The sequence below is a fragment of the Saimiri boliviensis genome, chromosome 12 (genome assembly GCF_048565385.1).
Source record: "Saimiri boliviensis isolate mSaiBol1 chromosome 12, mSaiBol1.pri, whole genome shotgun sequence".
NCBI classification, from domain to species: domain Eukaryota; kingdom Metazoa; phylum Chordata; class Mammalia; order Primates; family Cebidae; genus Saimiri; species Saimiri boliviensis.
Window position 1 is genome coordinate 113,749,461 of NC_133460.1, and position 23,847 is coordinate 113,773,307.

Here is a 23,847-nt window from a genome sequence, read left to right on the forward strand (position 1 = left end):
CGTTCCCCTGGAGAAGCTCTGCACGTGTGCACAGGCGCCAGGCTGCGGGAGCGCCATCCCCAGCACAGCTGTTGATGAAAAACTGTAATCAACCCAAACATCTCTATGGAGAAAAACGAGCAACCGCATAGTGTCATGTTCACATGATGAACTACTATGCAGCTGAGAAAATGAACAATTAGAGCCATAAGTTATAGCATGAAGGAAGCTGAGACGTGATGGGCTGTGGGAGATTCCTTGTGGTCGAAGACTAGTTTATAAGTCTCATAGACAAGCCTTAAAGAAAATGTATCCGTTTAAACAAACATACACACACAATTATGCATATACACATATATATGATAAGCTCTTTGAAAAGGTGAGGAAATGATCATAAAAACAGAAACTGTTCCCTCTGGGCAGAGGTGAGGGTCAGACCATCAGAGCAGCAGGAGGTTGATCTGGTTTTGAATTGGTTTATGTGTGCCCTGGAGTCAAATATTATTTTACAGAATATGTTTTAGGTATATTTTATGCGTATTTGCTTTTTTGTATCAGATATTGCACAGGTTTTTAAAACTGTGAGCAGGTCACGTGGCCGCCGTCCAGAACAGCAGTGTGCCGGTTTCAGGTCGTGCTCGGCGCAGAGGGTAACTCGGCAGCGGTGCGTGCTGACCCCTCCAGCCAACTCTAGGCAAACAGGTTGTTCCTCCCGTCTCAGCAGCGGAGCAGAGCTCTAGCTGGCGAAGGATCGAGACTCTGCCAGTGTTGTGGACATCCCCTCGTAGGCCCTGAGATGCCCTGTGCAGAGGTAGAGGGTGACCAGGAGCAGTGGACAGAGCTCAGGCTCGCCTGTCCCAAGAGGAGCCTCAGGTCCTCGTCGGCAAAGAGCGGATCCAGTAGCTCGAGAAGCTCTGCAGCTGCCCCGGGTGCACCCTGTCACTCAGCAAGCCAGCTGCTCCGGACAAGCACTGCTTCTGGAATCCACTTCCCTGTGTGCAGGACCAGATGTGTCAGCAGGTGGCAGGAACAAGCCCAGCCCCACCTCACAGGGGCTTTAGCTGTGGGACCCCTACCTGCAGGGCCTGGGTTTGGGAGAACAAGGCTTTGCCCCAAGAGGATTCGGATCTGCAGCAGAACGGGATGGGCCGCAGCGTATCAGAGACCCCAACACAGGCTTCATGCATGGACCTGGTGCAAAGTGTAAAGCTTATGAAGCATCACTTACCCAATGCCCCCAAGAGACCTTCAGGCCTGGGAGGAAATTCTCAGGAGAGCCCGTGGAAGAAGAGGTACAGCGGAGGGACGCTGCTGCCTGGGAAGGAGCCTCCAGCCCTTCCAAAGGCCACACTTTCTGGCAAACTTCGCCTTAAAAGACCAGCCAGTGTGCGATGATTACTGAGACTGGCGTTTGCTAAAGACTTCCTCAAAAATGAGTTAAGGCTGGACGCAGTGGCTCATGCTTGTAATCCCAGCACTTGGGAAGCCGAAGTGGGTGGAACACCTGAGGTCAGGAATTCCAGACCAGCCTGGCCAACGTGATGAAACCTTACCTTTATGAAAAATACAGAAATCAGCCGGGCGTAGTGGCGGGTGCCTGTAATCCCAGCTACTCAGGAGGCTGAGGCAGGAGAATTGCTGGAATCCAGGAGGTGGAGGTTGCAGTGAGCCAAAATTGTACCATTTTACTCCAGCCTGATCTACAGAGCAAGACTCCATCTCAAAAAAAGAAAATGAGTTAAGTGAACTGGTACCTTCAAGAACAACTGACAGAATTCATTGTCAATGATAAAAACGTGTGTTCTCGAACAAAAATCAGGACTTTTGAAAAAACTGTACTGCCATTATGTGGAGTTTTACAACTTCCTAATACAGTCATCCCTCAGTATTCACAGGGGATTGATCCCAGGATCCCTGGAAGGTACCAGAATCCACAGTTGCTAAGTCCCACTTTGCTAAGGCCCACAGTCCAGCCCTGTGGAACCCACAGACAGTGAGCCAGCCCTTCCTGTTGGAAGTATGGGCTCCACCTCCCTCCAATAATGTCTTTCTGATCCCAGGTTGGTTAAATCCTTGGAAGCAGACCCTGTGGGTGTGGAAGGCTGGTTGTCCTTGAAGACTTTTCTGCTGAGATAGGTGGTGATACTAGCAAATGCAGTTTTAAAAAATATATGTCAAGCAATAAAATGTGTCAACATTTGGAAGATCTGCATGACAGTGAACCCGTTTTTCCAAATGACCAGCACATGATGTGACCAAATCACACACAAGTAAAGACCCTTTCACAGTGCAGGATGCAGCCAAGGGGTTCCAAGACACAGAGGTGCCCCGATGCGCTTTCAGACTCCACACTGAAGCTAGACTGCAAGAAAATCCCACTGGTCAAGGCTGGTTGTAGAATTAAAGAGGAATAGACACCATTTCCCAGAGAAGTCACTAAAATACCCCCTTTCCAACTACATGTCCTTGTGAGGCCAGATGGTCGTCTTCTGCATCAACCAAAAGGACACGTTGCAGCCATTTGTATGAATGTGGGAACTTGGCCATCCCATATTAAGGCAGGTAGTAAGATTTGCATGCATAGAAAACCATGCTGCTCTTCTTACTGATTTATTTTGCTGTGGAAAATACAGTTTTTAAAATTACATTTGCTGCTTGTTAATGGTGTTTTGTTATTTTTAATAAACTAAGTTTTTATTTCTCAGTTTTGTTTTCGAGTATGCTATCAACAGTTGGAAACTACGTATCTGTTATGGACCGCCTCAATATTTGTCAGAATAAAGACGAAGAGAGCACACGTTCTAAAAACGGCAGTGGGGGACATTCATGCTTAAGAATTTCATACCAAAGTTACCTCCAAAGAAAATGATGCTTCACAAAAGAAATCAGCAACAGAGTAAACAGACAACCCACAGAATGTGAGAAAACATTTCCAAATTATGCATCCAACAAATGACTGGTATCCAGAATCTGCAAGGAAATCCAGCAAATCACCAAGAGAAAAACAATCTGATTTAAAAGTCGGCAAAGGACATGAATAGACATTTCTCAAAAGAAGATATACAAATAGCCAAAAAAAAAAAAAATGAAAAAATGCTCAACATTACTATTAGAGAAATGCGCATTAAAACCACAGCGAGATACCACCTGGCCCCTGCAAGAATGGTCATTATTTAAAAGTTAAAAAAAAAATTAAAAAGATGTTGACATCGAGAGAAAAGGGACTGCTTATACACTGCTGGTGGGAAGGTAGATGAGTACAACCGCTGTGGAAAACAGTGTGGAGATTCCCTGAAGAACTAAAAGTAGATCTACCCTTTGATCCAGCAGTCCCACTACTGGGTATCCACCCGAAGGAAAAGAAGTCATTATGTGAAAAAGGTACATGCACACATGTGATTATAGCAGCACAGTTCCCAACTGCAAAGATGTGGGACCAACCTAAGTGCCCATCGACCAATAAGTGAATAAAGAAAACATGGTACGTCTACACCGTGGAATACTACTGAGCTGTTAACAGGAATGATGTAATGTCATTTGTAGCAGCTCGGATGGAGCTGGAAGCCATTACTCTAAACGAAGTGACACAGGAGTGGAAAACTAAAAACCGTACATTCTCACTTGTAAGTGGGAGCTAAGCTCTGATTACACAAAGGCATATAGAGTGATATAAGGGACTTTAGAGACTCAGAATGGGGAGGGGGGAAGGGGACTAAGGTTAAAAAAAGACACATTGGGTACAATGTGTACCACTCAAGCGATGGGTGCACTAAGAACTCAGAACTCACCACTCTGTCATTCATCCATGAAACCAAAACCCATTTGTACCCCAAAAGCTATTGAAATTCAAAAAAAAAATTTTTTTTTAATTAAATGATGCTACATGTTTACTCATGGGAGCTTATTTCTCAGCCACAGTGAAATGCCACAAGCATGCCCTCTCCCAAGTGAACCTTCTGTGAACGTGGCATTTGTAGGCAGCATCCCAGGGTAGGGGTGGTGCCCAATTTATTAGTAAGCTTTATTTGGTAAGTCAGATATGGATCATTTCCAAACCAGCTTATCCTTTTCCATAAAAATTAAAACACCACCACCGAAAAGGAAGGAGGTTTTTTTGAGGAGAGAAGCCGGGCCGCAGGCTGGGGGAGCTGTCAGTATCGTTCATCCTGATGTTCCCTGGGCTGCGGGGAGCAACTGGCAGCTGTTCACCAACGATTCCGTTTTTTTCATTGTGTGTTTCATAAGTGGTTTTTAACCAGACGCCCTTAAAATGTATTATTGTTAGAAAATAAACCAAGAAACAAGGGATAGTAATTTAGTACTAGGAAGTTAATTCTGGAGACCTCCGACCTTTCAGCAGTCATGTGGCTATTGATTTTCAATACCGTGAGGTGGCAGCCACCCTAGGCGTGGGGTTCAGTGGATTCCAAACACTTTCTCCCTTATCAGTTGAGTCCCTGAGTACTTGAGCATTAAGACAGCAAATGTCCGGAGTTAACGGCGTGTCACATGGCAGCCGGGTGGACGTGCCAATTTTCTAATGAAGTTGGGTTGTTGGCAAACACACCAGTCGAACATATATTGAAGAAGGTCTTCTTTTGTGTATTTCCAGCACTCTTGAGTGCTTCGAAAGATACCAGTTACATCATTGTCTGAGGGCCAGGCACCAAGGGAGAAGCATCCGTCCCCTGCCAAGACAAACAAGCAAAATCAGAGTTAAAACCAAAATGGGGCTGGGTTTTCTAGGAGGTGTTGGAAGTATTTGTTCCAGTTGTGCTCAATGGAGGAATATTCGGAAGGAAATATTCGGAAGACACAGCCCTGAGCCCTTGTGTCTCTGCAAGAAGAGGCACCGGGATCATTCCTCAATCCCTACTTAGCTTGCGCTCTGTATGGGAGAATCAGTATTATTTTTCTTTACACTGAAGAAAAACAGCCAATGCATTTGGGTCCAAAACCCTGTGTAGTGGAGGGATCCCGCAGGCTTTCAGATCTGACCACATCCATACCTTAGCACACTGCAAGATCCTCACCGACCCTACCCTCTTCCTGCACTCCCCACCAATAATAAATTATGGTTGCCATCTTATATTGATTATTGAAAATGTTATGTCCGTGGGAAGAAAATGCCACTGCTTTAAATATCAACATTACAAGAGATTTAAAAGTTTTTTTGTTTTTTTTTTTTTTTACAGAAATGTGTGTGATAAAAATGTTTAAGCAATTGAAAGGAACATGGGTGTGGTGGGCAGAATTATTAAATAACAACAACAACAACAAAATCAATCCTCAGGTCGGCCTGGCCAGATGAGCGTTTCTCGGCTCAGGTAAGTAGTTTAAAGTCAGACACGTCTCATACTGGACTTTTTACAGGAATGGCGAAATTTATAATGAAATTCAACAAGGAAACTGGAAAAACAGCCAAATTGGTGCAGCAAAGTGGTTAATAGGATCATTAGCCTACTCGCTGTATTTTTTTGGACACTGTGTGCCTGTACCGCAGCACTAGAGAGCAGATTGCAAGAACAGGCTGACAGTTAGGAGCTAGCTCAGCAGTGCTGGGTACAAACTGCCATCTTCCTGTGGATTTACAGCTGCCACTTCTGCTACTTCAATTAGTTCTATGGCACACAGATGTTGCTTAAATGTTGCTGCTAATGATACTGCAATAAGCGTAAGATTCATGCCATATTTTGAGGCACGTAAATTTCTCAAGTGGCACAATTAAAGTGGAAATATTAGGTGGTGAGAACTTGGCAGTCTCTCCAACTTGGAAGGCGCACCCGCTATGCAATAATGGGTCAAAAATTCATTCAAGTTTTACTGCTGTTCCGAGTTTTAAAAGACTTTTCACAGTTGAATGCAAAGTAGTAAAAACCAGGGTATTAGGAAATGAGAATGCAGTTCTGTTATTCAGACATGACTTTTAATTTCAAATTGAAATCACATGCTCACTTTTCTGGATATGACCGAAGGGAAAAGGTACAGGCTGAAGAGATTTTGTCTTTAAGGGTAAAAGTCCTGAGTGGAAATGAATTTATAGCCAGGCCAGCCTCAAAATCAGTGCTGCCCACGACTCAGGAAGTGTGGCGATCGCCTCCCACGCAGAGAAGCAGCCCTGTTGTGCCAGAGGCCAAGTTCATGAGCAGCTCTCTCTCCACGCACCCCCAGACAGGGTCCCAAACCAGGCATGGGGAAGTGTGTTGGAACAGGCACACAGGTGCACACACCGTGTGTCCCTCTGAAACAACATATGCACACACACACACACACGCTTGGCTCTGCCTCTTCCACACACATGCACACACACTTGGTCTCAGCCTGTTACACGTTCACATGCACACACGCTCCAGCTCTCCCTCCAACACCTGCCCGCTCACACACGTCTGCACAGTCTCTGCCTCTTACACAGGTAGAGAAAGACAAGTGCGCTTCCAGGAGCCTCGCTTCTGCCTGCGTGGAGTCTCCATTAGAATTTCTCTCCCTCATTTGTCATCCCAGGCACAGTCCCCTGCCTGTCGCCAAATTTTCTTTTCCATGAAAAATCTCTCCTTCGGAGAAGAGTTTCTCCCTGACTGGTTGTCAAATCCGCTTTTGATTTTCTCACACACCGACTTGAAAGGCAGGTGGTCCGGGGCCAAGCAGCGCCCAGTAGGCCTTTCTGCTTCTCCAGTCTTTTGACGGTGTGGGTTGGTCCCCCACCCCCACCCCATTTTAACTTATTGATTTGAACTGTCAAGTAAATGACTCCATTGCACTTAATCAGAATCATAGACTTCTGCCATCCCAATTAGAATTCGAGGCCACGTACCGGAACTCCACATGTGTGGCTCCACTGGAGCGCTGGGCACAGCCCCTGCACCTAGGGCTGGCTATCTGGTGTGATGCTTTGCAGGATGAATCCTGCCCCATGAGCAAAGGCTATCTGCAGTGGGCATCCAGGCTGATGCTGTCCTGTAGGTATTTGCCAAATATTTATTTTCCTCTGAAATGATGCAAACAATTCAGCGAAGCTTTCCCCAGACAAATTCAGGATGCAGAACGGTTGAGCATTCTCAATACCTTTCTGCCTCCCTCTCCCCTCTCCCCTTCTCCCCACCTCACTCCCTCCCTCTTCTTTTCTCTTCTCCTTCCCTCCTCCCCTCTTTTTTACCCTCTCCTGCCCCTCACCTGGTACCTATACCACTTGGATTATTTACAGCAAATCTTACAGATGTCAGTATTGTCTTGCTCTGAAGCCGAAAAGGACAATGAGTTCCCGCTGACCTCGGTACAATGGATCTCGCTGGAGCACAATATGTATTTTATACGGGCAGTGAAAAGCCTACAAGTAATTGAGAGAGAGAGAAATGTCACTGTAGCATTTCTGTTGACACTGCACTCTGCGCGTGGAGGGAAGCCCGGGCGCGGCCGCAGAGAGGAGCAGCCGCGGCCGTGCTGTGTACCCAGGACCCTGTCCTTCAGGAAGGAGGTGGCAGGAGAAATTCAGCTGCTCAGATTTTCCCACTAATGAAATATTCCCGGGACCGAAGGGGCCACACGGAGGCGGCTTCCCATTTGCGCAGGTGCACCCGGACTCCGGGCCCAGCGCTGACGTGGATGTGTTTTCCAGCTCTGTTTATTGGCTTCCATAATGCTTAATGTACTGTTTGTGTATGTTGTCCTTGCACTATATTTTGATGTGCTCTCATATATTTTATTCATCTCTGGCTTTCTAGGAAGGCAAGCTCACAGCAACACTGAGAATAATTATTTGTCACCATCAATCAAGTGTCTACATGGTAGGCTCCTCGTGGGATGGCCTTGGTTTTAAGCATGAAATGTAACTCTTGCTCTTTGGGGCCATTTCATTCTTTGTTCCTGGGGTCTGCCTGTAGGCTCATCGGGACACTGGAGAGCAGGCATTCCCGTGGCCGCAGGAGAGCTGCAGTACTGGCCAGCCGTTGCCCGGGCCTCCAGAAGCAAGTGGCTAGGGCTCTTTAGCCCTACTTGGGGTTTAAATTGAAAAGGGAGCAGCTCATGATGGTGGAAATTGCAAGCAGAGGCTGCATGAGTTCAGTAACTTGCACACGGCCTCCATTCAGAGCCACAGTGAGCATGTGAAGGACCCTGGGCTGGAGGCCCAGTGCTGACATCAACCATGCAGCCCGCCATCCTGCCCTGGGAGATGGTACAGACCAGGGAAGGGGCCAGTGTGCCAGGGTACAGGCTCCAGTCCTTTCCTGGGCACCAATGCCAAGTCCTCCCTGAGCACAAGGACCTTCCCTGGGTGACTGCAGAAGCAAGGAGGCCTGGCCCACCCTCCCTGCTGGCTTCCCACTACCCACCGCATCATAGCTGCCGCACCCAGAAGTCTGCAGACTCCTAAGTGCAGTATTTGGGCTGTCTTGTTTGCAGTGGATGTTTGAAAGACAGACCAAGAGACCCTTTTCTCTAGTGTTGGCCTTGGGTCTCCAGAGAGCTGTTGTTTCCTGGGTTTCCAGCTCCGTGGAGGCAGAGAGAGACCCCAGGGTGGCCTTTGGAGGAAGGCGAGCCCCCTGGGTTAACCGAGCTTCTGGGGTGGTGCTCCCAGGCTCAGCTCTGTCACCACTGGTCAGAGCCAGAGCGTGTCTTCCAGTGCTCTGCTGAACACAGTGGCGCTGTTTCCAAGCTCAGGTGAAGGGGACATGGAGGTTAAGCAGGGCCGGAAAGACAGAGACATCCTCTTCCCCTGGTAGCAGGTATTTAGCAGATGGGAAAATATTAGCAGATGGGAAATCAGCAGATACACTCAGCTCAAGATGCAAATTTAAAAGCCGCCAGCCTCCTGTACTAAATATTTACACTGAACATCTCTACTTCATCATCCGTATTTTATTTTTGATGAGCCCATATGACTGTTCTTATTACAAAGTCATGTGAAAGTTGAGAAAAGAAAATTTCACCTTTGAAAGCAAATTCATGATGAATTAAATTTCAGCATGAAAATAGGAAAAAAATTTCAAATTTCTCTTGACTTTTGGGCTTGTATCCTGAAAGAGTTAACATATGTTCTTTCATACTTATTAGCATAAATTAAATGGCACACCCCCAAAAATTGTTTTCTTTCCCTCCTAAGTAGTTGATATTAAAGCCTCTATTGTTGAACAGTTTTTAAAAATGCAATTCTAATCCCTTTGTAATAGTTTTCAATACCAAAAAAAGTCACACCTGAGCCCCAGAAAGCCACCCTCTTCACAGGCCACAAGGGCCAGATCCACCACATGGTTTTCGTGGACAGAGCCTTTCTCTCCACATTCAAATCCGACCTGCCGCCTCCATCCGCACAGAAGCTCAGCAGCCCTTTGATGTGCTTCCTCGCTTAGTCCTCCAGAAGCCTGTGAGACCAGGCCTGTTACATCCACTTGACAACAGGGAAAGCGAGGCTGGGATAGAAGACTCGCCCAGGCCCATAGATCTCGTCATGGGAAGGGCTTGAATCAGCTTTTTGACTCCATGTCTCTCATGCTCTCAGCCGTATCCAGGGATTGAACTGGATGCTTTCAAAGGGACTCTCAATCTATAAAATTCAACAATTGCCATTTTATACGCCAGTGGATTCATTTATTCCTCCAGCAGGCACTTGCGAGTCAGCCATGGGCCAGGCACTGCTCTGGGGTCTGGGGATATAGCCATGAAGCCCTGCTCCAGTGGGGTTTGCCTTCTAGTGGAGAAGATAATGAAGGAGAAAGGCCGTAATCACATTTCACGTCATGGCTCTGCTGTGAAGGCAGTGCAGGCAGTGGGCTTTGGGTCAGACTGGGAAGTGCCTCGTAATCTACTATCTTGCACGTTTGAAGATGGAATCAAGATTTAGAAACAGAAGGCCAAGCTCAGATGACACAAATCTGCCCTTCTCCAGAGGTGCCCTTGATCCCCAGAATGAACGGCCCCTGCCCGCCATCCCAGGGCTTGACCTGCCTGCGTGGACTTTGTCACCCCAATTCAAACTCAGTGTACTCAGTGACATTGCTCTGCTGATTTTTTTTCACACTCAAAAATTGGATGAGAGCACAGAACTTGCCCACGTTTTCACCACAGAAAGACACTACACTGGTGCATGAGGAAGTTACCCAAGTTACAGGCCCTGATTAATTTCACTCTGCTACTTATATTAGAGTGTGGTTACCTTAGCAACTGCAGAGTGGGTTGCTGTGGTGTCTGTGTTCCACAGCCTGAGCTTTGAAAGCCCACAGTGTGGGATGTCGGGAGGGCAGGCACATCTGGCCTGGAAGATGGTGGTGATCCCTCGGGCTTCTCCAGCTCATCGGGGTTCTTGGTTGGCCCAACTGTCCATCGCGGCATCCCGCTGCTCCTGCTCACCTCTGCCATGTAGCTGGCTGCATTGCATCTCACCTCCAGCACCACTCTGCCTCCATGCCTGCCTTCCCAGTCCTGCCAGGGCTGGGCCTCCTCCCTCGTGTCCTCCTGCTGGGCTCCAGGCTCCTGAGAAGCAAAGTCCTCTTGGTCACTGGCCCCAGGGCCCAGCCACCAGCCAGCACTGCACAGGTATGGCAGGCTTTTGATACGCATCTGTGCTAAATGGGGTAGCTCTGTTCCAGTCACCTTTAAAATGCTGTTTTAGAGACAGTATTTGATATGCCTGTTTCAACTAATTTCTAGATTTAATTTTTGAAAGAAATCTGTTTCCTGATGACTTCGATTGTAACTTGAAAACCAAACTTTTTTTTTCTTACGCATTGCTACAAAGACGTGTCCAAGAAAACCAAACTTTAATAGGAAACATTTTGAGGAGACAGTGAAGTTCAAGGTCAGGATCATAAATAGGGGAGTGAGGAGCCCCAAAACCACTGGCCGTGCCTTATCAGCCCTGAGCTCCTCATTCCCACTGTTTCTCCTCATTCAGCTTTATCCTTCTCTTCCCTCCATCAGACCAGAACAGTTTTCCCAATGGCAAAAACATATTTTTATTCTAATAACACTGAAACATGACTGCCCTTTCTCCTTTCTGTCTGTATCTACATTTAAGATATATGTAGTTAAATTTGAATAAAATATATTTGAAAGATTATCTCATAACCCTGGTGCCAAAACCTAACCAAGATACTCAGAAAAAATATATATACATCAGTGTTTTTATGTACAGAAATGCAAAAGAAATATTTAACAAAATAAGAGCAAAGGAAGTCAAATCAAACAATGAACAAATGGATTTATCCCAGGAATGCAAGGTTGGTTTAGAGTCTGGAAATGGATCAGTGTAATCTGACACATTAACAGAATAAAGGAGAAAAAAATACATCATCATCTCAGTAGATGGAGAAAAAATATTTGATGAAACTCATTCCTTTGTTATAATTTCTCAGCAAACTATAAATAGAAACCATCTTAATCTGATGAAAACCATCTGTGAAAAATTCACAGACGATATACTTAATGGTGAAGCATTGACCTGTTTTTCCCCTAAGATGGAGGGTACAGCCAGCATGCCTGCTGGCCTCATTTCTATTTAACATTGTACCTGATATGCCAGGCTGTGCAGTGAAACAAATAAACCAAAATTCATAACGTTGGGAAAGGAAAAAGTAAAACTGCTCCTATTTGCAGATGACTTGACAGTTTACATAAAAATGTGAATGAAAAACTACAGATCTCATAAAGTAAATTTAGTAAGGTCGTAGGATATAAGACCAATATGCAAAAACCAATGGCATTTCTATGTACTGTCAACAAACAATGGGAAATATGGAAAATTTTAAGGCAGTACTGTTTATAATAGCATAGAAAAACAAAATGCTCAGGAAGGCATTACACGTAATTCATGATGTGTAAGACCTCTGTACTGAGACTCACAAAACATTCTTAGAGAAGGTGAAGAAAACACAAACGGAGAGATAAACAATGTTCATGGATTGGAAAGTCAGTTTTACTAAGTAGTCAGTTCTTCCCCCAGATTAATCTGAAATTTCAAAGCAATTTCAATCACAATCCCAGCAGGCTTTTATAGGTATTAACAAAGAAATGTAAAAGCTGCATCTGAAAGTGCAAAGAACTCAGAGAAGTCAAACAACCTTCGAAAAGAACATATTTGGAATACCTTGGCAAACCATATTTATAATAACCAAAAATTAGAAACAACTGAATGACACCCAACAGAAGGATGGATAAACAATTTTGTTATATTCATACGATGGAATACTAGTCAACTAAAAAGAAATGAGCTATTTATGTATGCCACAACATAGATGAATTTCATCGACGTTATGCTGAGTGAAAGAACCTAAATACAAAGAGGTACAAACACTTGTCACTCATCTCATTTCATGTATGTGATGTTCTGGAAGATGTGTAACACTTATGAGGAAACAAAATTCAGAAGGTTCGTCACCAAGGGTGGAGTGAGGTGGATTGAACTAGGAAGAATCATGAAGGAAGTTCCTGGGGCGATGGAAAATCGATGCTCAGTGGGTATGTAGGTGACGTGTATCTATCTATTATTTGTCAAACATACAATTAATATTTGTGCATTTCAAAGCATGCAAACTTCGCCTCAAAAGAGGTGGTAATGGGGACAGGAAGCATAAATGAAGCAGGGATGGCAAACGTTGGTAGTGTGGAAGCCAGATTATAAGTGTATGAGGCTCATTATACTATTCTGGTTACTTTGTATATGCTGGCAATCCTCCATGGTAAAAGATTGGCTTTTAATTTAGCACATCAAAAAGGAAATAATGCACCATAAAATGTTTTGATCAGATCTCACTTTAAGTTAAAGACTTGAAATAATGTCAAATTTAATTTTAGAGTCAGTTTCTTGTATGGTCAGTGTCTTTGGGCTTTTGTCCTTGGGATGTCTGTGGTGGGTGAAGGAGAGTATTGTGTCCACTTTCTTTGTAAGGAATCTCTGACCTGAGATGGTATCGGGAAATGACTCGGGGGTAGACGTGCTGCTTCTTTACATCATTGTTACTTGAGGTCTTCCCAGGGTTTGTTACAGGACGTGGCAAGCACTGATGCCACAGGTGACACCAGCTCCAGAAGGCAAGAGGTGAGCAAATTCCATGAAAGCCAGACAGCTTCCAGGTAATTTGAGGTAGAAAAGTTTAAGGACAGAAGATGATGCTGAAAAAAATAAAATCAGCTCTAAAGTAAATACATCTTTCAGTTCCCTTTCCTGGGTACTGGGTACTCGGGGCCTTTCGGCAGTTCCGGCTGCAGACTGGACAGACAGCCTTGTCCAGGGCAGGCTTCTCTTCACCTGCCTCAGCTCCATGAGGGCAGACAAGCCAACCGGATGCAGTGCCTGGGGCCCGGACCTGCCGCCCAGCCAGGAAGCAGGCTTGCCCACAGCTGATGCCGGTGCGCTGGACTTGAGTGGCTCCAGCATGTGCAGTAACCAAGACAGAAAATTTGGTCCATATTCACGTGGGTGAGATGCAGCGTGCTGCTAAGACTGCCGCCTGAGTAGAAGGGCCACGCAAGTCAGTTCAGCTTCAGAACTTTGACCATTGCATCATCTTCGCAGAAGCTGTAAGCTGTTTTAATTACGCTTAAGGCAGATCAAACTTATTCAGAAAAGAATTAGCTCAAGACGAGGCATAGCTTCCCTAGAGAGCTGCTGACTTCAGCTCCTCCTCTCCAAGAGAGCTGCTTTTTTATTATTTTTGCCACGATTCCAACTGTTTCTCTTTATTAATGCAATACCGAACTTTCCTCCAGAAAAGCCAGAGATCCTTAAGCCTATTTCAACTCTACTGTTGATTCGTTTTTATAACTATGCAGTCACCCAGCATGCTGAAAGAGCCTGATGCTCTCCACGAGGAGTCCCCGCAAGCTGAGGAGGGCACAGGGCACTTCCCCGCAGGCACAGGGGCCTGGCCCTGGCCCTGGGCCATTCCAGGTGGAGCAGCGGGAGGATGGGCCTGACAGGCCACTTCCAGAGGTTCAGCCAGAGTCAGGATCTGGGAGTACTTGGAGTGCACAGGAGCAGCCCCCTGGGTCTCCGTGGAAATCTTGCCCATTCCCACAGGGAACAGGTCTCCCGGCCCAAGCTGGGTGTAGGGTTGAATTGAGTAACAGCTGGAGCAGGGATCGGGAGACCCCTGGCCTAGGTCTGCCCCAAGGCTGGAGGGGAGGCAGAAGGGAGCTCCTCTCCCAGATCCCCAAGGGCTGGGCCAGCGGGGGGAGTGGGAGGTGGCACAGAGGAATGCAAGGTGCCCCTGAAGCCTGCCCTGGTGGACAGGAGGGAAATCGGGCCGTTCACAGGACATGCAGGTTTTCTGTGCAGCTTTCACTGAGTTAGAAGGTGTATCCCCTTGTGGAGCCAGCACCCCAGTCATGGTACAGATGTTTTCTTAAACAGGCGTTCACACACCCATGTTCACATCTTCACAGCAGCATCATTCACAGTAGCTGGGAGGAGGAGACAACATGACATGTCCAGAGACGAGGAGATGAACACAATGGCATATCCACAAAGTGAACTATTCATCCTTACAAACGAAGGAAACGCAAACATTCGCCACGTGTATGAACCTTGCAGACATTAGCCAGACGCAAAAGAACACAGATTGTGTGGCTGTCCTTAAATGAGATACACACGACTGTCAAATTCATGGAGACACAAAGTGGAAGGGTGGTTGCCAGGGCATGGGGGAGAAGGAAGCAGGAAGTAGGGCGTAATGGGGACAGCATCTCAGATGAGGAAGATGAGAAGGTGCTGCAGCCAGGGGGTGTGGTGTTTGAGCTGCAGGTAGGTGGAATTCCGTGGTGTGCTGTCTTTAGCCAGGTTCCCTCATCCAACAGAATGCTTTCAGATTCAGTCTTGTCTGTTTTTAAAGTCCATACATTTTTTTTTATGGCTGGTTAATGTTCCATTTTAAGAACATGCCACCGTTTCTTCATTCATTCTTCTGCTGATGGACACTGGGTTGTTTCCAGCTTTGAGCTTTTATAAATCAAGCTGTTGTAGACATTCTTTCTCAGACCCCTTGGTGGACATGCACTTTGTCTCCCAGGCGCATGCATGGCATGCGACGGGTGGGCAGCTGTACATCTACCCTTATAGACACTCTTGGGTTTCTAAAGCAGCTGTGCCACTTCACACACCCACCAGCGAGGCACATTGCCCATCATCCTTAACAACATTCGGGGTTGCCATTCCTTTTTATTTGGGTGTGAGGGCAGTCTTGTGGTGGTTTCATTTTGCATTTCCTGGATGACTGATGGCGTGGAGCACTGCCAGTGTGCTTCCTGACTGTTCCCACACTTCTTGGTGATTGTTTGCTCCCTTGCTCATTTTTGTTTATTTTTTCTCTTTTTTTTAGAGAGGGATTTTGCCATGTTGTCCAGGCTGGTCCAGAACTCCTGAGCTCAGGCAGTCCGCCCGCCTTGGCTTCCCACAGTGCTGGGATTACAGACGTGTGTCGCTGTGCCCAGCCTCCACCTTCTCATTTCTGTACTGTGACCTCCTTGTTAGATTGTAGGAGTTTGTATATTCGAGAAACAAGCCCTCTGTCAGTTTTCCGTGTTAGGAATATCTTCTCCCAATCCCTGACTTTTCATTTTCTTAGTAGAGACTTTTTTAAGCAGCAAGAGATTGATTATAGAGTATTAGGTAGCTTCAGGATCTTTGGAAAGAAGTTTAAGAGCCTGAGCTCTCAGGAACAACTTCCAGATGTGGACAGCAGAGCTGGCCTGGAGGTGGGGAGGCTGCCACACAGCTGCCTCCAGAATCACCCTGCTTCTGTCATAGTCAAGAAGACTCTCCTGTGTCTTTGCATTTTTAAACTTTTTATTCTGACATAATTTGAGATGTAAAAGAACTGCAAAGATAGTTCAGTAGGTTTTCATGTGCCTTGACCCAGCTTGACCCCCATAACATCAGCCTCTTATGTAACCATAGTAGAATCATTAAAACTAAGAACGTAACGACAATTAAACCCTGGTAACTGAACTATAGACTTTATTAGGAGTGCACCAGTTTTTCCACAAACGTTGGTCTTCTGTTCCAGGATCCATTCCAAGATACTACATTACATTTAGTCTCCTCCATCTGTGACCATTTCTCAGACTTTCCTTTCTTTCATGACCAACTCAATTTTTAATTATGTCCATGAAGCTCACAAACTTAAAAAAAATTACTAGTCCTAACAGTTTTAGATGACTTAGGATTTTTATCATATCTGATCATGTCTCCTGTGGAAAAAAAAAAAAAGTTTTGCTTTTTCCTCTCCCATTTTATGTCTGTCATTTTTTTTCTTGACTCATTTCACTGGTTACCATCTCCCGTCAATGTTGGGAGGAGTGGAAAGAATAGACATTCTTGCCATGTTCCCATCTTATGGGAGAATCATCCAAGCTCCTGCCATTAAGCATGATGTTAGCTGTGAGTTTTTCCTAGGTGCCCTTTGGTCCATTGAGGAAGTTCTCTACCAGTCTTCATTTGCTGAGAGTTTTAAAAATGCATGAGTTTTCAAAACGAGTGAGTTGAATTTCACCATGAATGACTTGAATGCTTTTTCCTCAGCTCTTGAGATGATGGCATGGTTTTTCTCTTTACTCTGCTAATGTGACTTACAATTGATTTTCAGATGTTAAAATAATCTTGAAGTCCTGATGTAAACTCATTTGATCATGATTGTATTATATTTCTTACACATTACTGGATTTGATTTGTGAAGGACTTTTGTTTCTGTTCAAGAATGATATTGGGCTATAATTTTTTCCTCTTTCATTATTCCCCAGCTTTGATGTGGGTTTATGCTGGACTCATAAAAATGTGTTGAGAATTGTCACCTCTTTTCTCTTCTCTGAAAGAATCTGTGTAAAATTGGTCTTCGTTATTTCTCAAATATTTGGTAGAATTTACCAGTGAAGCCTTCAGAGCCTGGAGTTTTCTTTTGGGGAGGTTTTTAATTGCAGATGCAATTTAAACAACAAATAGGGGGCTGTTCACATTTTCTATTTATATTTCACAATATTTCTGTTTACATTGTGTCATTATAACGTTTTATATTTCCAGGATTTATCGGTTTTCTCTGTTACTGAATTTGTGGCATAATGAGGTTCACAATATCCCTTTACTCACCCCTAGTATCATTAGGATCTATAAATCTCTCCTTTAAAAAAAATTCTGATATTAGCATTTCACGTTTCCTTCCTTTTTGTTTGTTTGGGTCTGGATCAGTCATGCTAGATATTATACTTTTTCTTTTTTCTTGTGTTGAGATGGTGTTTTGCTCTGTCACCTTGGCTGCAGCTCCCGCCTACCAGGTTTGAATGATTCTCCTGCCTCAGCCTCCCAAGTAGCTGGGATTACAGGCACATACCAACACGCCCAGCCAATTCTTGTATTTTTAGTAGAGATGGTTTTCCACCATGTGGGCAGGCTAGTCTTGAACTCCTGACCTCAGGGGGTCCACCTGTCTCAGCCTCCCAAAATGCTGAGTAGATAGTATGGTTTTCTATTACTACATAACCAATTACCCCAAAATGTAATGGCTTCAAGCAACAATGATTTGTTACTTCTCACACTTCCATAGGTGGACTGGGCATCTCTTCTGCTGGTTTCCTCTGGGCTCACCTGCATGGGTGGACTGGGCATCTCTTCTGCTGGTTTCCTCTGCAGGTGAGCCCACTCTGTGGGAAGGTCCACAGGGCTGGACCGTCCAGGTTGGTCCCACTCACAGGTTTAGCCCTTTTCACTTCCTCTTGTAGCATGTCATCCTCTTGTGGGTTAGATGTTCTTTCTTACATGGCAGTCTCAAGAAAGAATCCCAAAGGACAAAGGAGTTCCAAGGCCAGCTGAGGCCCAGGCTCTGAACGCACACAGCATCATTTCTGCCACGTTCTGTTGTTGACCCAGGCAGTCACAAGGTAATAGAGCTGAGAAATGTACGGGAGAGTTTCACTGCAAAGCGTCATGCCTTTTTCAAAGGAAGACTCTGTGGCCATGAAACAATTTATCACATTCCACAATCTGGCCACAAATTCCTTATTTTCTCCAACATACCCCATGTTCCTTCTCCCATTTCAGTATGGCTAAAAGTCTTATCCCAGGTAGGGGATTTGGCTCCAAGTCCATGGTGCCATGATCAACATCACGTCCACCTGGACTTGTACACATGGCTTCTTGATCCAGGGCCAGGATGACCATAACAGTCACCTTCATCTGAAAGGGGAAGAACATGAGGCACAATGGCGGTCACTGGTTCTAAGCTCCAGATGGGCCTAGGTAGTCAGATCCCCCTACTCTAGAGGAAGAAGATGTTTCTTGATTAAGGCACAGTTCTGCTCTCAGAAAGGGCTTCCTAGTCCTTTTTTCTCTCCATTGTTCTCTTGTTCTATTATCCAAGGGTCCTTTCTTTTCTATCAGAAATGGCCCATGTTTGAAGATGAGCATCTTTTTCTGTTTCCAGCCCATAGGAAGCTGGAGGCTCAGAAGTGTCTTTTAATTTTGAGTGATATCAGTGAAAGCTGGTGGTGCTCTTATTAATACATTTTTCTCAAAACTTTTATGAGTCTCCTATGATTCTTATTGGGGCTTGAGGTTTCTCTAGGCACCCCAAAAATAACTGTAATTCTTTTCAAGACAAGACCCCTCTTCGCTTTGGATATGTCAGACTCCTAAGAGACAGTGCCCCATGGGTTCTTAGAAGCCCCTAGCCCCTTATTGAGAGGGTCCTTGAGGCACTAGCTTTGGTCTTTCTGAAGCCTCAGCAAAGGATCCTATGAGCAGACTCCCAAATCAGTCCTTACTCTGAGGCCTTTTCTTCTATTAGGGATATTTTGCTGACTGTTAAAACCAAAAATGAGAAATACTTTTATTTTTTAACCAGTGGGTCCTAATGCATTTCTGTTCCCTCTCAGTTCTGCTTGCAAACTGAATGGAGTTTTGGGTGGTTTTGGTTTTTAGCCCATCTGTCTCTTCCTGTATCTTTTTTTTTATTGCATTTTAGGTTTTGGGGTACATGTGAAGAAGATGCAAGATTGTTGCATAGGTACACACATGGCAGTGTGGTTTGCTGCCTTCCTTCCCCTCACCTGTATCTGTCATTTCTCCCCATGCTATCTCTTCCCACCTCCTCACCCCCATCCCTCCCCCATTTCCCCCCAACGGACCCCAGTGTGTAGTGCTCCCCTCCATGTGTCCATGTGTTCTCATTGTTTAACACCCACCTATGAGAACATGCGGTGTTTGATTTTCTGCTCTTATGTCAGTTTGCTGAGAATGATGGTTTCCAGGTTCATCCATGTCCCTACAAAGGACGCGAACTCATTGTTTTTGATGGCTGCGTAATATTCCATGGTGTATATGTACCACATTTTCCCTATCCAGTCTATCATCGATGGGCATTTGGGTTGATTCCAGGTCTTTGCTATTGCAAACAGTGCTGCAATGAACATTCGTGTGCATGTGTCCTTATAGTAGAATGATTTATAATCCTTTGGATATATACCCAGTAATGGGATTGCTGGGTCAAATGGGATTTCTATTTTTAGGTCATTGAGGAATCGCCACACTGTCTTCCACAATGGTTGAATTAATTTACACTCCCACCAACAGTGTAAAAGTGTTCCTATTTCTCCACGTCCTCTCCAGCATCTGTTGTCTCCAGATTTTTTAATGATCGCCATTCTAACTGGTGTGAGATGGTATCTCAATGTGGTTTTGATTTGCATTTCTCTAATGACCAGTGATGATGAGCATTTTTTTCATATGTTTGTTGGCCTCCTGTATGTCTTCTTTTGTAAAGTGTCTGTTCATATCCTTCGCCCATTTTTGAATGGGCTTGTCTGTTTTTTTCTTGTAGATCTGTTTTAGTTCTTTGTAAATTCTGGATATCAGCCCCTTGTCAGATGGGTAGACTGCGAAAACTCTTCCTGTATCTTTTCCCAATTGACACTTTCAATACTCTACTTAGAGATGTTTTCATCCACATTTACACATTCTCTGGTACATGTTCTATTTTCCAGGTTACCGCTGGCGACAGTCCTGCTGGTGGCTCTGTCACTGCTTTGTTCAGATCGCTCTTCCAGCACATCCTCAGCACCTTTCCAGCCTCCACCTGCTGCCTGCTTTGAAAACGAGGCCAAAGTTTCAGGTTTGTGTTAGAGCAGCACACCACTTCCATTTCAGTGATGTTACTACCTAACCACCATGGTGCATACAGGGTGATGCTTTGCTATTTCTTCCACTTCTGTGGTTGGCTGGGCAGTTCCTTACTCATGTGGTGTGTTCAGCTGGAGGGTTTGCTGGGTGGGAGGGTCCGGGATGGCCTGGCTCACCTGTCCAGGTGCTGCTTGCTGTCCCTGGGGGCCCCACAGTTCCCTCCTGTATGGATTCCATTGCCCGGGAGACTTCCTCACATGCTGGCCTCAGGGTTGTGCATTGGAAGGGTGGAGACGGGGTGTGTTGGCTGGAGCTGGGCCCCTGAGCTCACACAGCTTCACTTCTGCCAGGTCCAACCATTACTCAAAGCAAGCTACAGGGCAGACACCTCCAAAGGAAGGGGACATAGTCTCCTCGACAGTTATGGCAAAGTCACCTGCAAAGGGAGTATGAGAAGACTTTTCGAGACAATCTTAGGACGCCGTCTACCACACCAGGTGTTGATTAACTTCACGGCTCTTTCTGGGTCCGGCTTGAACCTATTCTTTGTGTCTCTATTCTTTGTAGCCACAGCTTCACCTTCTCTGGCTCCATGACACAGAGTGCTCACAAGGGATGTCGCTTCTAAAGGATGCCCTCTCTCCTGTACAAGACTCAGAGCGGTGTAAAATTTTAACATATAATTCTCCAAGGGGACTGCCTGAGCCTTTTCCCTTGGGATTTCGTGCCTTGGTGCCACCGCAGGGTGGACTCATTTTGAGGAGCAAGGCACGTGCTTGTCTTACCCAGAGCAGCTGCCCTGGACCGGGGTTCCTGGGGACCAGCAGGCATCGCACAAGGGTGTCCCACCATCACTGCCTCCACTGGCTCACTCCCACCACTGACCTCACTCCAAGCACCTACCACCCTCTCTCCCCCTTTCTCCCTCCCCTCTTCTTAAGGGAGCTCTTGGAAACCTCATCATAGCAGTCTTTCGTGGGATCTGTCCTAAGTGGGCGGCAGAGCCTGAGGGGGGAGGCCGTTTAAAGTGTCCCAGGCTCCTTAGGCCTTGAGGCCATCCTCCTGGCTGCGGTGTAGCTCCAGGTGGCCTGGGCTCGTGGACCCAGCTGGGGAGGCTGCCATCTCCAGGCTCTGCATCAGTCCCTGGTGCGGTCCACACCCCATCCTGGCACTCCTGCAGTGCCCACCGGCCCAGTGTGTTCCTGGGGGGTTTCTGGTCTTGCCCCCTTCAGGAGGTGGGCACATTGCCAGCACAGGGCGCTGGGTCTTTCCACAGGTGGGAGAGAGGCGAGGAGGCAGCACTGGCCTGGGCCTCCCTGGAGCCTGCCCAGCCCACACGGCACCCAGGGCTTTGCAGGGGACCCCGCCCCAAAGCGGGTTGAGATGCACAGGGCTTTCTGATGGATGGTTCTTTCATTCCCTCAGCTCCTCTTTCTTCGAATTGCCTTTAACCTCACTTGGAATGCCAGTCTTCGCCAGATCGGCCCAGAGCCCAGCACCCTCACACCCACTCAGAGATGTTGTCGGCACTGCAGAGCCAAGAGTTGGTCTTCACAGCTGTGGGCGAGCTCTGGTGTGGGCTTTTGTGGTCCCTGAGCCCCACGGACCCTACTCGCCTAGAGCAGGGGCTGCCTACATCATAAGTGTGTAAGCCACAGTCATGACCAGAAAGAGCCCACTCCAGAGAGGCATGTGGCCTCTGCTCCTTCCCCAGGCCCACTCTGGGGCACCTCAAACGTGCAGCCACAGGCCGACCCCTGCAGCCCACTGATGAGGGGTGTGACACAGCCGTGGCTGGAGGGCTGGGGCTGGGGCTGGTCCCTGTGTCCCTGGGAGTCAGAGGCAGCTTCCTGCAGCCCAGCCACCACAGTGTGCAGGCTGCGACTAAAGCCTGCGTGTTTCTTCAAAAACGTGGATATCAGACAAGACAAAATGTTGTGAGGATGTTCCAGATGAAGGAAGACTCAAGAGGCACGGCAATTAACGGCAGTGGACTGAACCCCGGACTGGAAGGAAAACACGGTGAGGAGGGATGTCACAGGGTTAATTGACAAAACAGGAATGTGAATGACAGAGCACTGAGTCCGCGTTACACCTCCAGAGCTGGTAACTACACGAGGCTGTGTCCATGACGCTTTACGCTCAGGAAGTATTTGGGGATACAAGCCACGGTGTGTTCACCTTCCCCCACAGTGGCTCAGAAAATACACAGACAGGCAGAGAAGTCCACCATGACACCATTCATGGTATTAGTAACGAATCTGGGTGCAGGGTCGATGGGTGTTTGCAGTACTGTTTTTATCCTTGCAGTGTTCCTATAAGCTTGGAATTATTTCCAAATAAGACTCAATGGTTTTAATTTTTCTAAATGGTTATGTTTCCTGGGGCCTGGACATCTGAAATGCTCCGTGGAAAGCTACCCTCTGGTTCCCTGAGGGCTATGGAGTTTCAGATGGCCACACTGCAGAGCAGCCCCTCCACAGGGGACTCAGAGCCTTGGCCTGGGCAGGTGGGCTGCCCCAAGACCCAAGACGGGGGAGGGGAAGCAGCCCGCAGATGGTCCCCGGCACCCCTGCTGCGATCATGTGTGCACTGGGTGGGGGGCACCGCATGCAGGGATGTCCATGGATCTGCAGACTGTGCGAGCTCCTTCCCTGGAAGCCGTGCATCCGCCATCCGTGTGTAGACACCTCTTCATTTCTGCTTTCCTGGCAAGGCGGAAGCTGCTATTGAACAGAGTGGGGCACAGCACTTCCTTAAGTGTTTGGAACCGGGGCGCCTGAAGACCTGTTGTCTCTCCCCATTGGCTCCAGAGCCCTCCGATGCCCTTAACATTTGGATTGATACTCCTCGTTGGGCCTGTCTTCAATTTGGTTTCAGGCACTTTCCAATAAGTGCATGAAGTGCTCTGGGGCTGAGGAGAGGCACTAAAGAAATCAATACGTGTTCATCATCATCGTGGCAGTTACGAGACTGGCCGTCCCCCGGGTCGGCCCACAGAGGGGCCTGCTCACCCAGGCTGCCCTGCTGGTTTTGTGTTTCCCCATGGATGGCCGACCAGTCTCAATAATGATCAATATCACTTTATCAATGCATCACTATTAAGCAGGGTGCTTTAGCCGTCTCGCATTCCTGTCTTGGAAGAGTGCCTTCCAGACACTGAGATTTACAGTCCAGGGCTGCATATCCATTCCCTTCCCTCTCGGACGGGCTCCCAGGCAGGAGGCCCCAGGAAGCAGCCCTGCCTTCTAGGAGTTTGTACTCTGGTGGGGCAGGGGGTAGAGCTGGGTGGGGAGAGGCAGGGGGAAGGGAGGGGTCATGAGCGGGTCCTTCCATTGCAGACCTGTTTTTGGTTTTTAGACCTTTATGCCAGTCTTACTCTGGATACTTTTTGACTTGTCTTGAGGAAGGAGGGAGACAGGAGCTTGAAGCAGCATCCTCGAGTTCATGTGCAAACACCAGGGGTGGCGTCATACCTGGACAGCACTCGACAGTTTGTGAAACTCGTGCCTGTGTGAATGCTGCTCAGTTGATGGAAACTCACAGTAATCCCAAGACATGGGCAGAGCCGATGGTGGCCTCCCCGCTGTAGAGGACAGGGGGCCTCTGGGACCACAGAGCGGCGGGGCTGAGCAGGGCAGAGCTCACTCCTGGCTGGGTGGCCTCCTGTGTCAGCCTGGCTCTGTCTTCTGGAGTCAGGGGTTGGACGGGGCCGCAGTCAAGGTGATGCGTGGCCTGCCGGCAGCCCGGGAATGTGGACCGGTTTCCTTTTTCCC

The 23,847-nt window shown here is 46.9% G+C and overlaps 1 protein-coding gene across 4 annotated transcripts in view; it reads left to right on the forward strand.

Annotated features, from left to right (window-relative positions):
- Positions 1 to 23,847, forward strand: part of LOC104650214 (methylated-DNA--protein-cysteine methyltransferase) — a 344,899-nt gene that overhangs the window by 297,251 nt on the left and 23,801 nt on the right. For all 4 annotated transcript variants that reach the window (XM_074383097.1, XM_074383098.1, XM_074383099.1 and 1 more), the window contains exons 7-9: positions 5,175 to 5,306; positions 19,936 to 20,063; positions 21,497 to 22,093. The gene's annotated coding sequence lies outside the window, so the exon portion shown is untranslated. The remainder of the gene's footprint in view (positions 1 to 5,174; positions 5,307 to 19,935; positions 20,064 to 21,496; positions 22,094 to 23,847) is intronic.